Here is a 16,214-nt window from a genome sequence, read left to right on the forward strand (position 1 = left end):
ATTGCCCCGGCCCGTATGTTTATTTATATATATATATATATATATATATATATATATGTATTAATAATAATAATAATAATAATAATAATAATAACATTTAATTTGTTGATATGCTTATTGGCACGTCTAATAATATTTTTAAACCTCTCTATATAAAAAAAAACAACGAGCATTACCTTCAGCTCCTGAACTTTTAAAGTGTTTACTCACAAAGGTACAAAATAACCACAATAAAAAATAATAAATCGCGCTGAAATTATATCATTCCCAAGAAAGCACTACTTGAAATAAAAAAAAAACATTAAACAAGTACTCCTCAACACTCATTTTCCTAATTACATTTTTGATGAACAAAAAAGAAAAACGAATGCTATAATTCATTGAATCTCCTAATAATAATATTAGCCAACACTGCAATGCAACGTCCATTAATATATATCATCAAAATCAAATTAACCCATACTTAAGAATCGAAGAAAATGCAATTGAAAATATCATACGTAGATACTTGACGCCTATGGCTAGTAACTCTAAAATTAAATGTATTACTTACTTTCAGAAGTTTAGAACACAACACCTTGTTGTTAGAAACAACTCCTCACCGGCTATAAAAACGTTGGAACAAACCAATGTAGTGTATACATTCAAATGCTCTATGGGATAATATAACTCCGAAAATAACACTGGTCAACAAAAAGAAACTTTTTAAAAGGCGTCTGATATTTTTAACTGATTTACTATATTTTTGCCATGCTAAATCTAGAAATAACATCCATTTTGCTCACGGAGGTCCATTTTTTTTGTAAATTTGAATTTAAAATTATGCGACTTATATTTTTTAACACACTGGTTTCAAGATTTACTAATGATGTTTCAATGGAAAAATGTCAGTTTTTATGATAAAATTGCTGTATTCTAACAAAGAGTCATGTACACTTCATGTACAGTACATGTAACTAAAAATGAAAACTTAATGTTTGCATTATTACGGTCTAAATTTTCGTTTTTTTGATTGTCGCGAATGTTTCGGTGCTTGCACATCTCTTTTTAAATTTCAACAGTAGTCCGCCATCCCTGGTAGCGTGATTCCATTTCTCACAAATCCTGGTAAGAGCGCTCTCCATGCTCATCGCTTAAAGAGCCAGGATTTTCGGGAAAGGGGTCCATGTGCGAGTACAGGTAGTGCATTTTTATGCTCATATTGCAGCCAAGGTTCCTAAAGGCCACTAACATGTTTGCTACTAGCTCTTTATAGTTCTCTGCTTTTGTGTTGCCTAGGAAATTCATCACGACCTGAAAAAGTAATTCCACGCTTGTTGCTCAATAGGATTCATGGTCTCCTCAAACGCGGGAGAGTTTTTGATCAGCTGCCTAATTTGAGGACCATCAAAAATACCAGCTTTTAATTTTTCAGTTGACAAATTGAGGAAGGCTTTACACAGAAACAGAAAACACCGTCCATCTTTATCCAGGGCTTTTGTGAATTGCTTCATCAAACCGAGCTTTATGTGCAGTGGAGGAAATAAAATACGTCCTCTGTCAACTAGAGGCTTGTTTATCAGATTTGTTGCTCTACAAATTGAAAGCTCTTCACGTACTGGTCATTCTTTTTTCACGTAATGTTGAGTACGATCCCTACTATCCAAGTCGCATAAAAGGCATGGGTATTTGGTAAATCTAGACTGTTGACCAAGCAAGAAGTTGACCAGTTTTAAGTCAACGCAAATCAGCCATTTATGTTGGTCATAAGAATTTTTTTCTAGGACGTACTTAATTGCTTCATTCTGTTCTTTTAATGTTGTCGAATGTGGCAATGGCACAGATGCAAATTGATTTCCATTGTGTAACAACACACAATTCAAAGACCTTTTGCTGCTGTCGATAAAAAGTCGCCAGTCCTCTGATTTGTATTCAGGTACGCCGAGATGTTCAGTAGCTCTACTATGTCATTGCAATAAACTAATTCTTTTTCTTGAGCAGAATATCTTAAAATTTCCTGGTGTCTGGTTCGGAAGAAACTTACCTTAACATTTATTATGTTCTTGTCCTTTAAACGAAATGCAAGAACTTCGGCAGAGTCTTTTGACAAATTAAAATCGCAAACAAGATCGTTTAGTCCGTTTTGGTAAAACAATTTTTGCTGCTCATCATTGTCATCGGGAAAAGATGCATCATGATGATCATCGGGAGTAGTAATGCTTTGAGTTTCATCCTGGCTACTGCTGCTTTCTTCAATACTTGTATCTTCAAATACAGGTACGGGAATTGCTTCACTATGAGGAGTAGGGCGCATAGTTGACGGCAGATTGGGATACTCCAGTGTTGTGCTATTTTTCTGTTGATCCCCATGACATTGATAGCACAAAAGTAGCAATCGGTTGCATGATTTGAAGGCTCTCGCCAAATCATGGGGATGGCAAAGTTCATGGTCTTTCGCGTGCCTTTGCTTCATTGACGGATATGCTCTGTGCATCTTTTGCAAACCATGTGAGGTGCCCAACTTTTGTCTTGATCGCCGAGCTTCATGCCAAAATATGCATAGTAAACGCGCTTGATAAAGGTGGTGACAATATTGCGATTTGGTGCAAGTGTGTATTCACCATTAACATAGCAAAACATCTGGGTTATTTACACACATTCTTCGAGTCGCCATTGTATACCTGAAAAAAATTAAAAATTAAATTAGTGTACGTTGTCTCCATGAAATTTAAACTCTGTATCTAAAGAATTCGGCACAATTATATCTATGCCCTGCGAACAGTTTTAATCGCACCGTAATGAAATAATTTGACTCTGAAACACAAAGAACAAATACGTAAGACGTACCTTCTCGTCTGCTTTCATATGTTGGTCTGTTTTAATAACAAGTTTTACCATTGAATTCCCGTATGGGCCAAATAAAGTCTTATCTTATCTTTAAATATCGCATAATAATCACAAAACTTAGACTACCTGATTAAAATTTAATCAAAACTTGTTTATTCAAATGCTTTGTTCTTTGGAGTACTAGTGCTAACAAAGTTAAATTTGTTCAGGTAATATAACTTTAAACGCTAAATGGTTAATATTTCTGGTGTAGCTTTCTCGGGTATTTCAGAGTTACAAAATAGAAAATTAACGATAGTTTAAAATGTCGAGCTGGCCCAGCAAAAAGAGTGTTATTTTTGGATTCTGCACATCAAAATTGTCCAAAATCAGCTTACAAAACTGAGACACTAAATTTGCTGTTGACCAGTGTAATACTTACATTGGGCATACAACAACAATATTTCCCCGGCGAATAATTATGCATCTAAATAATACTAGTAATAATACTAAATAATATAAAGATTTGATAAAAGAAAATAACTGACCCCCTACAATCTTAGAAAGGTCCTTGTTGACAACATAAAGATATGCACCATGAAAATAATATTTCAAAATTAAAAATTCTTTACTTGTAATGTATTAAAACCTTTCAACACACTATAAATGATATTGCATTCGGAAAAGCAGTAGCGTTCTAAACTGTTTGGCGTAGTTTGTATTGGTCGAACTTCGTTAACAGTATCTACGAACTTGCTGATTTTAATACTCGAATTTTTTAACAACCTATATTTTTAATCGACTTTTTTTAACGTTTTAAATTATCACTTAACGCATTTTACTGTATACTTAAGTTTTCACTTTTGACTTTTATTTTCACTCCTTCCCATTTTTACCTCAACACCTGGAAATAATTCGTGGACGAATCCAAAGCGCTCCTGACAGCAACAATTATCGAACATTTATGAATATGTTTGATTTTGATACAAAATAAACTTTACGGAATATCGATAAATTAAAAGAAATCATAAAGCAAAGTGTCTCCCTTGCATTCAGTAATATTTGCTTGAATATATATGTATATATATATACATATAGATATGTATATATATATATATATATACACATATATACATATATACTTATTCCCATTCAACAGTTACTGAAACACCTCGATAGAACTGATTATAAGTACTTTTGAAACGTTGTATATAACATGCGCTACAACGCGATATTACACGTTATATTGATTAAAATACATCTATTATAATATTACTTGACCAATATTTATTTTTACAAGGCTGGCACTCTCAGTTAAATTTCAATCCTTGCAACTTGAGTATATATATATATATATATATATATATATATATATATATATATATATATATATATATATATATATATATATATATATATATATATATATATATATACATTGGGACCAAAAAGAAAGTTCGGACCATCATTAAAAAAAACAAATTAAAGATAAATTGAATTGTATTGGGCAAACAACCTTTATCTCATTTGATTGACCGTTTATAATATCGAATTAGCCTTGTGATCACCTCAATTTAATAAAATAACTTCAAATCGCGAAGGCAAACGTAATCTCCGTCAATAGAAAATTGTTATTTAAATGTAACTTTAAATCATTAATGTAACACGAATACAGCAATAAACCAATGATCGAGTTAATATCAGTTAGCATAGTCTCCTGCAATTTGACAACTTGCAATCTTTTAGATATATCTTGAACTCGTCTGCGGCAATACTCTCATAAAAGGGTATCCCCTTTTCATTAATTTTTGGCCAAGTTCTCGCATATTTGAAACTTCATCATTGCGGGGATGTTGCATGATGTAATGTCATACGTTTCGATGGAATTGAAGTCTGGAGATTCTGTGGTCCAAGTCAAATACTATCAAATGCCCCTCTGGACGTTGCTAGCTGTGTTAATGCGAACATTATCCTGCAGGAATATTGAATTATCATCCAAATTCCGGTGTAAGTAGGGTAGAAAATGCACTGTCAACAAATTAATGTATTTGGTTTAATTAATTCAAACTTGCAAGCTAACTAAAGCGTCTTGATAATTAGCCGTAATTAGTCATTACACCAAAACTGTACCTACACGACATTGCAGCGTTGAAAGTGTGCACCTAGGATAAAATTCTACTTCTTTCCTCTGCAAACGTAGTGCCTACTATCACTGTAATGCATATTGAACTTGTTTCATCGCTTAAAATCGCTTCCAACTTATATAAAGAGTCATGATTTTCATTGTATCTGAAGAAATACAAACGGTGCTTTCTGTTCTTTACAGAAACCTTGAGGTTGTGTCTTGCAACACAAGCTAGTAAATAAAATTCCTTCAATCTGATATTAACTATGGAAAAAGAGCACTTTTTAACAAGATTACACTGTTGTTGCGTTTGGGGTGCCGTTTCCCGTTTTTTAGAGGGAGCTAACCGATCTTTATAGCATTGTCTTCACTGTAAGAAGTTACTCTAGGACGACTACATCCGGCGTTTTAATACTTTTGCTCACTATTTCGTACCGTCTTCTCATTGCATTTCAACTGCGGCCGATTGCGCGATTGGATAAACCAGAAAGGTGGAGAGTACGGAGCCGAAAACTTAAAGAAAATCGAGGCATGGACTAAATTTTCCGTAGTATAAACTTGAACAGCAACACTTTTTAAAATTCAATTTTCACCCCAAGCAAGGCAAAATGCCACATTGAAGTACGGGAGCTACTATCGCGGACATATGTTTCAGGCGTATTGTGAAGGGAGATGAGTAGCAAGGTGTTTGTTCACTTTTGAATTTATGCCTATCAGTACAGTTGAGAAAATAGAATCACGAAAGGGATTTCCAAATTTTAGCAGTCTGGAGAAGAAACCGTGGAGTAGAAGGCTTACAGCGAAAGGGCGGATTTAGCTGTCATTCGGGTTTCACGGGGTGTTCACGTCCACGGGGTACAGAGGTTTGGAGATAGTCAGAGCATTCGCAATTAACGTACTTGTAAAACAGCAACATTTCGTCGATGGGACAGAGGCTGAAGCCAGATGACAGTTCAAGATCTATCAGGTTAGCAAATCTCTTTTGAACGCTGTCAAGAAGCGAGAGACAAGTAGCAGATGCACCAGCCTGAATGTGACAACAGTACTCAATACATGGGCGAATGGTGACCTTATAGAGATAAGGATACCTTCAGGCGTAGGTACGTGTCTAGCACGGAACAGACAGCCTACTTTCTTCGCAGCAGCCTTGGCAATGCTCAAAATGTATCCATCCCAGTTCATGTTCCCTGTGACTGTTAGGGCGAGGAGTTAAAAGTAAATACTTTCGGCTCATGTGTTCTTGGACATTGCTATTTGTGAAAGAGAAGGTTTCCTGTTATTATTAAGGTAAAAAAGCTTAGTTTTTGCAGCATTGAATGTGTCCATCCTCTAGTGTAGCTGTCATTTCTTTAGATATGTGTTCATTTGTTTTCTCCTCATACCTGTTATAGAGAGTGGTGTCATCAGCAAATATACCCATCTCCAAAACAATGTTATCAGGGAGGTCATTTATGAATATCAAGAATAATAAAGGTCCAAGGATAGGCCCCTGAGGTACTCTCACATTTATATCATATTGTTTACATGTGCGACAGTCCAGGGCAACCTGGGTTTTTTCTCTTACGTAAGAAGGATTTAATTACATTATGTATTCTTCCAGTGATACCATATGATCTAATTTTCATTAGAAGACCATCGTGCCATACCCTGTCAATAGCCCTAGATATACCACGGGCTACCGTTCTACCCTCCCCTGGTTTGTCCAGTGAATGGCCTATACGTTCAGAAATTATAGGTAGAATAACTGCTGTAGAACGGGCTTGCCTAAATCCATATTGATTGTCGGTCACGAGTTTAGCAGCTGTAATATGATGGATAAGAACTTGACAAATTAAGGACTCAACTATTTTGACGAAAAGCGGGAGGAGGTTAATGGAGCGATAATTTATCGGTAAGTTCTTTCGCCAGTATTCTTGAAAACTGTTATCACAGTTGCGGTTTTCCAGCAGTCCGGAAAGCAAGATTCGTTAAGGCATGTGTAGTACAGAGAACTGGAACAACATATGAGGATCATTTTTTAAATAGTACAGCAGGGATGAGATGCATTTGAGATGTCTAGGATGTTTTATGATACCATGTACCTGAGAAGGAGTGTTTTTCAAATCGTCTAGTGTGGCGTCTGTCCGTAAAGAGAAAGTCAGGGAGGGAGTTTAGTTCCGTTCCTATGTGGAGTTTGAGGCAAACCACTAGCAAGCAGGTTAGCCTTCTCGGTTGCCGTGCAAACAACCGAAAGATTGTTCGATAGTGAGGGAATCGTTTACTGCCCATTTTTCATTAATTTGTTGTAAATCTTTTAAAATCACGGGTATATTATTTTCTGTACTCCGATACTTTTTCTGTTTTTTTTTCTGTGTATTCTGACTTAGCTGTCACTATTTCTCTCTTACAATTATTTCTAGCTTCTGTATACTTCTGTCTGTTTGAACTGGACTTATGACGGTTTAATCTGCAGTACGCATGCTGCCTTTGAGCAATGGTAGCTGCACAAGTAGAAGAAAACCCTTGGGGAGAGTGGCGTTTGCTATAGAGTGTCCGTGTGAGACCATGTGTTAAATTTCAGTTTTTCACCGTTCAGTGGTTTTATTTGCGCACTGTTTAGCTGGGAGAGAAAAGATGTTTCCCCATGGAGAACGTCTGTTAAGATACCTGATGGCTTCCTAGTCAGCCTTTTTGTAATATCTCGTGGTTTTCCGTGGGGGTTCAGTTTTGGGTCGAAATGTAGGGCGATTTCCATCATTGTCACAGTGTGGTCAGCATTCCAGAGTGAGGTATGGACAATCCTTATACAATCATCGGAACTGTGGTCAGAAATAGATCTAAAAGTGAGGAATGTTGATCTTGCTGGTCGTAGGAAATGAGATAGAGAGGAGCTGTGTGTTGGGCTACCAGCTACGTCTGGGTAAGTAGAAAATCCAAGCCATTTACTGTGGTAGACATTGAAGTCACCAAATACATGTATTCGTGCACTAGTAACGACAGAAAGTGCTATATCTATGCTGTCAGAGATTTGTTTATGCGAGTAGAGTCCTGGGTTGAGGGAGAGCGGTAAAGAAAATACAAGTAGATAATATTATGCTGCATGTTTAGTCTAAAGCACATACAAGCTTGGTCGTCTGATTCTAGTTTTGTTCCTCTAGTATGGAGGGAGGCTATTACGAATATGGACTCCAAACCCGATCATGTGCCTGTCTGAATCCTACAGCAGACTGTGAGATAGTCAAGCATGTTACAGTGGTTAGAAGGAATGAAGGGGTATAGGTTAGTTCCACTTTATGCTAAGATATCTGGGGTGTTTTTAGGAGAAAAGATTCAACATCATCTAAGTTCTAAGCGCGCAAATATTCGTAAATGCAAGCCTCAAAGGAGAAGGCAGGATGGTTTTCTTTGAGTTTGGGTCTGGTGTAATCGTATTTTTTTAAATTAAACTATCATTTCATTTTATTTAATTAAAATTGTTTAGGTAGGATGAGTTAGGGGTGCTGGAGAAGTGGTTGTGCAGAATATCAGACATGCAATTCAAGTAGCTAATGAGCTGTCTCTTCAGCTACAGAATTGTGGTCTCAGGAAAGCCCACGGGGATAAGTGCAGAACCCCTTTCCATGCGCGACATGGCACTTCGCACATTCCGATATTATACAACTGTTGATGGAGAAGCCGCTCAAAGCTCTACTAAAGAGTTAGGACTCCTGTACTATTCGTCGGAAACAGCAAGTAGGAACTGTTAATCCGGTTCCCTCAACTGATCAGACAAAAGAACACCCAGTAAAACTATCACGGCATATATGGTACTGAAGCGCCCCACAGTTTCCAGTTATGGGGGATGGGATGTGGCGAGAGGTGAGAAAACTGCGGTCAGTGCCCTAGTCAGGAAACAAGATCGACCACTAAGTAATTCTGTCAAGTCCCGTGATAGGGCCTCTACACAAAGAAGCGGTATGAAAGCCGGGCGATAGACAGAGCCTATTTCCTCCTAAAGCAGTTAAGGTTTGTCAACGGGTAATTTTTTGAATCACCAGCTCTAGGAAGATTGTCGTCCGGGACTGCAGAGGTGTACCTTCCCTAGATTTAGCTTCAGAATTTAACTTATTCGAGAAGGATTGCTAGTAAGGTCCACATGACTATCAGCACGGAGAGGGTTCGCCCTTCAGCTGGGTCCTAAAACAGATATTTCCGCGACCCCGCATGGGTAGTTAATGTAAATCGGTTATTTAGTAGGTTATATGTCTACTGAAAAGTCACACTCCTCGAAGTGATTAACAAGGACATTACTATGTTTTTCATTTTCATTGTTAATGGAAGAGAGGGGATGAGTAGGAATTTATGCAGTGGAAGCAATTCATTTTTGCAACAGGATTTAATTGATAGAGAGAGGAGTATCTGTAGTGTTTAGATATAATAATACGTTTGTTTAGGAGTAATATGGCATGTTAAAGAATGATTATCTTGATATTAGGAATTAAAATTTGGTGCCCAAACTCTGAGTGTATAAGAAGACAGAAAGCTAAGACGTATGCTCAAACTAGATACAAGCAACATCATTTGATTGGAGTACAGTTCAGTACAGGTATAACTAGAATAGATATATATAAGTTATGTTGTATCATGTAAGTATAATTAACCATTTTTGTACCAATGTTCCTCAAATGGAACATAGTTTTCAACATACTATAGAAATTGTAATGTTGCTTTAAATTCAATTTTTATAAGTTATTTCTATTAAAGTAGCTTCATTTTACTCCAGATTTATGAAAACTTTTATAGATTATTCTTATAGTTAAAATAAATAGAATTTTAAATAGAGCTATAATCACTGTTTTTCTGGATGAGAATTAGAAGGCCTGAAATAACCATAAAGCAACCTGAGAAAAGTTTTTGATCAAGAGGATATCCTTCAGCAGCAATCATGGTGTGTATGTATGCTGTTAAACATATAATACACCTAACAAAAAATTTGATATGAGAAAAATAAAAAAATGTTCCATTTATAAAACATTGGGAGGTTACTGCTCCAAAGGTAGATAATATATCTTGTATTGTATTACCTAATACTGTACATTTTATGAGGTATGCACTAAATATTTTAAAAATTATAGATATAAATTTTATATTTCTGACAATATTCATCCTTTTTTTCATAGATGGATCCCCATAAATTTTATGGAAGAAAGACGACAAGAGTTTCTACACTTGCTGAAGCTCGTGAGGTAATTGAGCAATCATCAGATTCTGCAGCCATTGTTGTGCTACCTCCTACTGCAGGAGATGCAGCAGATCAAGAAAGTGATATCGAGGAAATTCCCGAAGACCCGAAAGTTGAGTATGAGCCGGCTGGAGAAATTGAAATAGAAGAAAATACGGAAAGCGAGTCTGATCACGAAATCCTGCCACTTCAAAAAAAAAAAAAAAAAGGAAACAGAATAGTAACATTGTTTGGAAGAAGAGTGCTATATTTAGCAAGCCAATGCAAGTTGGAAATGCCGTTATAGATCAGAAGCTTGAAAAACTTGAAGGAATGACACCTTATGAAATCTGGAAGCTACTATTTTCTACCGAAATCTTGCAACATATAGTTTTTCAAACTAACCTGTATGCTAATAGGGATAAAAACGTTGAAAATTAATAATATTTGAACATGAAATGGAACAATTTTTAGGGATCATCTTGTTATCAGGATATCATCTTGTACCACAAGAGAAGCTGTATTGGTCAACCCAGCCTGATTTTCGTGTAGAAATTGTTGCTAAAACTATGAGTAGAAACAGGTATCTTGAAATAAAAAAATACTCACACTTTGCTGATAATCTGAAGCTTACTGCAGGTAATAAAATGAGTAAAATTTCACCATTATATGATATGATGAATGAAAATCTCGTGCAATTTGGTGTTTTTCACAAACTGCTCAGTATAGATGAGACAATGGTTCCATATTATGGACGTCACAGTGCTAAAATGTTCATCAGAGGGAAGCCAATAAGTTTCGGATATAAAATCTGGTGTATTTGCGGCAATGATGGCTTTCCTTATCATATGAAAGTCTACCAGGGAAAGGAGGATAACCCTGAAAATTTGCCCCTTGGTACTAGGGTAATCAACGGTGTGGTAGATGTTAAAATATCGAATACAGATATTATTTGCCACGAATTGTACTTTGATAACTTTTTTACAAGCTACAACCTACTGTCTGAACAAGGTGATAAAGTGTTAGAGCAACTGGGACAGTAAGAGAAACAAGAACATCTAATGCAACGAAATTCTCAAGAAAAAAGGAAAGGGGAGCTTTTGAGTATTGTTCTGATGGAAATGTTTATGTTGCAAAATGGCATGGCAACTCAATTGTAACAATCGCAAGCAATTGGGAAAACCATAAGCCTGTTCATAAGGTAGGACGTCGTGTCAAAGGGGGAGAAAAGCAAGTTCCGCAGCCGCATCTCGTAAACTCTTACAATAAAGGAATGGGTGGTGTCGACCTAATGGAAAGACTAGCTGAATCTTATCGACCTAGTATACGGGATAAAAAGTGGTACTGGCCACTCTTCATCAATGTAATAAATTTGTCAGTGATAGCAGCAGGGAGGCTTCACTGCAAAACCGATCAAAAATACTATCTCATTTGGAATTTCGCAGTCAAATCACACTGTGTTTGCTAAAGGCAGTACCACAACGTGGAAGAATATCTATGTTGGCTGGAACATTGCCCGCCAATGTATGATTTGATGGAATGCATCATACAGTAGGGTCCACAACACAAGGGAGATGCAAAGTGTGCAGCAAAAATACTATAAATATGTGCAGAAAGTGTAATATTCGGTTACATGCGGAGAGGGGAAAATTGTGTTTTGAAAAATATCGTAAGAAACAATGAAAACATTAAATAAACACTTCTTTTCTTATATTTTAGATCAAGTATATTATACATGGAATTTTATTTTATAGCTTTATAAGAGATAACTTATTTTACAAAGGAATAAATTGTCAGAATTTCAATGTCGGTCACCTGTAACCTCCCAATGTTCCTTAAATGGAACACACAATAAAATAAAAAAATGATATCGTATAAAGTTCAAATTAAATATATAAAGTCATAAAGCTATGGTGAGCTCATATTTTTAAAGTGATCGAAATCGTAAAGCAAATGCTATGGTCGGTCCAAAAAAGGTTAAGTATGAATTGTAGGTTTTCAGTAGATACCAATATATGGAATTTTAGATGTTAAGTATATCTGTAGTCTTCAGACTTCTAACGAAGGAAGTTAACTTCGCATTTCATATAGAATCCAGAAGTTTGTATTCTGTATGATAATGAGTATTATTTTAGTTTCTATGTATTAATTATTGTGATACTTTCTCCTATCAAAGAGAAAGAGAGAGGGTTGATTTTTATTATAGATTACTTATATATATATATATATATATATATATATATATATATATATATATATATATATGTATATATAAGACTATGGCTAGTAAGTATCTACATTAAAGCTTAGCCGGGGTATAATAATATAATATAAAGCATGCCTTAGTAGGAATCTTTAGATGTTAATGTGTTACGATTACGAAGAAACAAGTCTGAGAGATAAAACCCCTCTAACTTGTGTGCAATGGATTAGATCAAATGGGAGCTTGATAAATAGAGCTTTTGTTGCATAAAAGTTGATATTTGAGGCTGATTTTAAGCTCATTTGTTGCTGTTGAGTGCCTTTTAGGCTACTCGATTTTAAGTTAGTGTTGTTTTTTTTTTAATTGACGGTAACACATAGCCTACTGCAATTAAAAGTTAAATATGAGCATGTAAAATTAGAGAGTGAAGATAAAACGAATCTAATGCGGTATACGGTGTTTTAACAGTTAAAATCAATTTAGCGAGTATTTGCAGTTTTTTCTAAAAATAACAAATGCGGACTTTAATATTTGGCGAACGATATATATATATATATATATATATATATATATATATATATATATATATATATATACACATGCATATATATATAAACACCCATATATATATATATATATATATATATATACTAGCAATATATATATATATATATATATATATATATATATATATATATATATACTAGCAAAAGTGCCCGTCGGTGACTGGGTTCAAAAACAGCCTACAGAAAATGGACTCTGATTTATGAAAGTATGATAGGTTATGAAAAGGAAAGGTTGTAATAAGATAGCTTCGAATTTGGTGGTATCAAAGCAAAAGCAACATATGATGAAAGTAAAAATAAAATAGATAAACCCCATTATTTATTATACCATACCTGTTCACACTGAAACAGTAATCACAATTATCTGTGGATCTATATTAATAAACCTTGTTAAACTTTGTGACATATTTCCATTCTATGGAGGTCAGGCGCGAACGAACACCCCTAATTTTATTATACCATATTACTTCAAACTGAAACATAATTATCAAAGTATACTTACGCAGATAGATATGAAAAGTCTTTATTAATGTGTTTTCCTATTTCCATTCTATGGAGGCCAGGCGGGAACGCAGACCCACAATTTTATTATACCATCCCTATTCAAGTTAAAACATACTTATCAAAGTATTCTTATGTACATCTATATTAAAACACTTGAAACGTTTTTTTTTTATTTTTAATTGTTTTATTTCCATATTTTGTGGACCAGGCGCGAACGCAGACCCCACGATTTTAATGAACCACTGTTCTGCATGATCAAACATAAAAATTCCTGAGTCTCGATACATCTTCTATCATTATATGCAATCAGTTATTTAAAATAGTCAACCATATAGGAGCTTATTCGTGACGAGACACACACACATACACACAGACATTCAGCTTTATATTATATATATATATATATATATATACATGTATATATATATATATTACTACTTCATTTAATCATATAAATTAATATAGGAAAGTATAATCTATTGCATAAACCTAAAGTATTTACAACAACAGTTCTTAATATATATATATATATATATATATATATATATATATATATATATATATATATATATATATATATATATATATATTGAGAACTGTTGATGTATATACTCCGATGGATTTAAAATCAATAGAAAAAGATTTAGAAACTTTTAATAAATCCGTAAAGAAACTTATCGGAAATGATAAAAAATGGATAAATAACATAGAATACCACCCCACTATTCCTATATTATACGGCCTCTCAAAAACACATAAAGAGAACGTCCCTATGAGACCTATAGTATTTAACATTGGAAGCGTCACCCATATAGTAGCACGAGCTATTGTCCAAATTTTAACTCCACTAATTGACACCATAAGCACTTCACATATCAAAAACTCTGGTGACCTCCTAAATAGAATAAAAAATATGGACATAAAAAATAAAACCATGCATAGTTTAGACATAATTTCCCTATACACCAATATTCCAATCAAAAAATGTCTTAATCTACTCCACAAGCACTTAATCAAAATTAAAGCCGACCTACCTTTTCCTCAGATAAAGTAATACAAATCATAAAACTCTTCACTGATAGAACCTGCTTTCAGTTTGATAATTCTTACTACAGACAGAAATTTGGACTCCCTATGGGTAACCCCTTTAGTGGAGTACTAGCCTGCCTATTCTTAGAATTCTTAGAAACCAACTCTTTTAAACACAGACTTCCTAAAAACTCCACATATTTTAGATATATAGATGACATTCTTATTTTTCTCCCTAAACACACACAAATAGAACAAATTAGAAATAAATTAAATTCAGTGGAGCCATCTATTAAATTTACACATGAATCCGAACAAGACCACTCCCTAGCTTTTCTAGACATATTCCTCATCAGATCAGAAACCGATCTGAGTTTCAAAGTACATAGAAAGACCACACAGAAAAACGACTATATTCATTACTACTCGCACCACAATGATAAAATAAAGACGGGCATGATTATTGTTTTTTTCTTGCGTGCCTTTAGAATATGCAGCCTCCAATATCTTAATGATTAATGTCAATATATTACGAATGTGTTTAGAAAACTACAGTATCCATCCTATTTCATTGCTTACGCGAAGAAAAAAGCTACGAAAATACACTATAGCATAAACACATAGAAAAAAAGTAAAACAAATACCTCACTATTAAACAGACATCTTATCATTCCCACCCACACCAAAAATACAAAAATCTACGACACTCTTAATAGACTTGGTTTTCACTTGATACAAACAACTTCCTCAACCATAAAACAGACATTAAAAACTACCAAGCACTCTCCCAAAACCCTCACATCCGATGCCGGTATATATTCCATCCCATGTAACAACTGTCAACAAGCGTACATAGGTGAAACACAGCGAAAATTGAAATTAAGACTTAACGAGCACAGAAGAGATATAATGAATGGTAACGCCCTGAATGCACTCTTTTGCCATTGTGCAGAACACGATCACTCATTTAATTTAGATCAAGCGAAAATTATTAAATACGTCATAGATAGAGCTAAAAGAAACCTTTTAGAAGCAGCACTAATATTGAATACTAATACTATTACGCAAAGAAAAGGCTTCTACCATTTAACCCCTAGCATAGGGAAAAAATATTCAAAGAACAAAATATCAAAACAGATCCTGGCTAACCGTTTTTCCTTAAATATTTCAACAAAATGAATAAGTTTACAGAAGAAAAAAATGTACATATTTATTTTAAAGCATTTTTAAAAGTTTATATATAGACATCGAACAACCCAACCTTCCCATACGCACACTTGTTTTTCTTTCCCGACAGGGTTAGGATTCAAAAACTGACTTTTTCGCACGATCTATGATTTTTTCTTTTCTTACATTTCTATTTCAATTATCCTGAAGATGTCCTCTGAAATAAGGACGAAACGTTGATTTTTTTTTAAATAATTTCATTCGGTTTTTCTATTTTTCTCACAACATATATGTATATATATATATATATATATATATATATATATATATATATATATATATATGTAGAGCTAGGTATTAAGTTATAAAAATATATGTGGCAATTAGGCTACGGAGGATATTCCGTGTTTCAGCCACGCTAGGATTCGTTAGGCTTATGCGAAGTGTTGTGGTTTTCTCGCGTTTTTATATACACACATTCTTTTGAGATTTTAGTTAGCCAATCAGCTTCTTAGTTTCCACCGCGCCCAGAGGAAGACACTTACAGGAACAAGGCTTAGTTTACGTTAGGTTCAACTCTTCCTGTGTGTGCTTTCTTAGCATGAGCGAAAATATATAGTGACCTGACCAATTTTA

The sequence above is a fragment of the Euprymna scolopes genome, chromosome 19 (assembly GCF_053919585.1).
Source record: "Euprymna scolopes isolate OS-2025 chromosome 19, ASM5391958v1, whole genome shotgun sequence".
In the NCBI taxonomy this organism is placed as follows: Eukaryota; Metazoa; Mollusca; class Cephalopoda; order Sepiida; family Sepiolidae; genus Euprymna; species Euprymna scolopes.